The sequence below is a fragment of the Propithecus coquereli genome, unplaced genomic scaffold (assembly GCF_000956105.1).
Source record: "Propithecus coquereli isolate 6110/MARCELLA unplaced genomic scaffold, Pcoq_1.0 Scaffold299, whole genome shotgun sequence".
Taxonomy (NCBI): domain Eukaryota; kingdom Metazoa; phylum Chordata; class Mammalia; order Primates; family Indriidae; genus Propithecus; species Propithecus coquereli.
This window is the reverse complement of record NW_012148607.1, coordinates 1,994,226-1,997,198: the sequence shown is the minus strand read 5'-3', so window position 1 is coordinate 1,997,198 and position 2,973 is coordinate 1,994,226. Positions and strand designations below refer to the sequence as shown.

Here is a 2,973-nt window from a genome sequence, read left to right as displayed (position 1 = left end):
AACACAGTGAGACTCTGTCTCAAAAAAAAAAAAAAAAAGAGGAACTCAGTAGAATCTCCTCAATATACCAAGATAAAAGCAATCAATAAAACTCAATATTCATTTATGATAAATGTTCTCAGCAAAGCAGGAATAGAAGACAACATATTTGAACTTATAGATGGTTTGAAAAATTCATATGAAAGAATAAAAGTCTATTAAAAAATAAGAGGTGAAGGTATAGCAATCACCATTAATCTTATAACACTGGATCCAAAACCATTGTTTAGATATGTTGAAGACTTCCCAATAAGATGCGTGGCCAGTGTACATGTTTAATGAAGGGACAAGGATAGTCCAATTTGTCAATGCCACAGATTAGCTTTGATTTGACATACACTGATTCCTATATGTTTTTTAATAAGTCTAGTTATTCCCAACATATGCATGCATTTATATATATTTTTCCCTTGCCCTACGTAATAAGTATCATTTATAAATACCAAAAAATAAAAAATCCAACTGGAACCTGGCTGAACAAAATGTTATATTCATAGGATGTGGTATTACAAAACCTTTCAAAGAACTACTTCTGGAAAGAGTATATAATAATATGGAGGAGAGAGATGGAGTGGTATGTGTCTGTAATCCCAGCTTCTCAAGAGGATCAGGTGGGAGCATCACCTGGGCAACATAATGCAATCCTGTCACTTAAATATACACAGGCCAGGTACAGTGGCTCACACCTGTAATCCTAGCACTGTGGAAGGCCAAGGCAGGAGGATCACTTGGCCTCAGGAGTTGGAGACCAGCTATAGCAAGACCCCATCTCTACTAAAAATATAAAAACTTAGCTAGGCGTGGGGGTGTGCACCTGTAGTCCCAACGACTCAGGAGGCTGAGGCAGGAGGATTGCTTGAGCCCAAGAGTTTGAGGGTGCAGTGAGTTATGATGATACCACTACAGTCTAGCCCAGGTAACAGAGTGAGGCTCTGTCTCCAAAACAAAAACAAAAATATATACATACATATATTTATATATGGGGGAATGCTTAGGATGTATCATTATGTATACCCACCATAAGTTTAGAAGACAATCATAACATATAAAATACAATTTAATTGTTATATATAAATTAGCAATGCTAATTAAAGATGATTTCTTATGAGCTTTATTATTATTCTCCCTTAAAGTCTGATTCCAAATTCAGGGTTCTACAGCTCTCAGTTGTCTGTATTCTGACTCTACTACCATGATTACTTTAAATAGTATTTTGGGGGACAGAGTAACCTGCTATAGTTGTAGACATTTAGATTACTAAAGAATAGAAGTTAGTATGGGCAAATGGATGAGATGAGAAACAAGAGATAAAGAAACAAAAAAGAAATAAAGAATTTTTGCTCCTCTCCCTGCTAAGAAAAATTTTAAAGTTGTACCTTTAAAAACAGCAAAATCTACCTACCCCACACTCCAGAAGGGGTCCCAAAAGGTCTGCATGGCTGATTCTGTTTGCCAGCTTCTGGATTCAAAGAAGGCTAGGAAAAAAGGGATATGAATGGTTGATACAGAAAGGTGATCATTTTGGCACTTTTCACAAAATAGCCATCACCATGGAATCTACCAAATAATTACATATTAGCAGCACTTAATAATTTAACACTGTATTCAGAATTATAACAAATAGAAGATAATGAAATACAAAATCAATAGGTATTATGTTAATCTTAGGCTTTCTTGAGTTCCATTTCCTTTGATATAAAAGGCATTTACTTTTTAAATACACAGATTAAATGTGCAAGTTCCCACTTTCCTATAGGATACATATACCAAATGTGGAGGCACAGAAAGTTGAATGAACTGAGAAAGTGGATTACTTTCATTAAACTTTCCTCAGAGTTAAGGAGGACAATCTGGTCAGTGAAATGTATAGGATTCACTGCATTTCTAAGACTGCTTCAGGGCAGAGGCAGACCACTTGCCAGGAACTGTGCTAAAAACACACACGCAATTCAGACAATTAAGAAGAGTGCTTGTGCTCACAAGGATCACAGTTTTACTACAAAGAAAAACTTGTAGACAAGTACAATAAAAGGTTATAAGTATAAAGATAAAAATTCACATTAGGGAAGGAGGAGTACTATTCAGGGAGGAATGTCAATTCCCCTTGAAAGAGAATTGCCATCATAAAAGGTTTTGTTCCAGATGATAACAAACAAGAGTCCCTAAAGATGAATTTCAAAGCTGGAAAATGGGTGATCCCAGGAACAGAAAGCTCAACGAACACTAAGACAGGAAAGTACGAAAAAGAATATTTACCGATATGCAAATAGTTCAGCTAGGGAGGAAGGGGACCATTCTGTGGGAAAAGAGATATTTGACAAAACAGGCAAGAGCCAGCTTGTGGTGGATCTTTTAGGGAGATAAAATTTTGTTCTGCAGGTAATGGGGATCCATCTTTCGTACAGAGTTAACACAACTCAATTATCAATTTATAAGTTACTCTTGTAGTAGCTTGAGGGATGGATCTAAGGGGTTTACACATCAAATAAGAGACCATTAGGGGATCAATTCCATAGTTCAGGAGGGCACTGAAAGCAACAGGAGTAGAGAAAGAGATGAGGGAAAGTATGGAGAAGAGTGAAGAATAACAGACTAGACTTAATAACTAATTGTAGGCCGGGCACGGTGGCTCACGCCTGTAATCCTAGCTCTCTGGGAGGCCGAGGCAGGCGGATTGTTTGAGCTCAGGAGTTCAAAACCGGCCTGAGCAAGAGCGAGACCCCGTCTCTACTAAAATTAGAAAGAAATTAATTGGACAACTAAAAAAAATAGATAGAAAAAATTAGCCGGGCATGGTGGCACATGCCTGTAGTCCCAGCTACTCGGAAGGCTGAGGCAGGAGGATCGATTGAGCCCAGGAGTTTGAGGTTGCTGTGAGCTGGGCTGACGCCACGACACTCTAGCCCGGGCAACACAGTGAGACTCTGTCTCAAA

General features: G+C 38.0%; 1 protein-coding gene across 1 annotated transcript in view; it reads right to left on the bottom strand.

Moving 5' to 3' along the window:
- Positions 1 to 2,973, bottom strand: part of GPBP1L1 (GC-rich promoter binding protein 1-like 1) — a 49,249-nt gene that overhangs the window by 10,906 nt on the left and 35,370 nt on the right. The gene's annotated exons all lie outside the window — the stretch shown is intronic.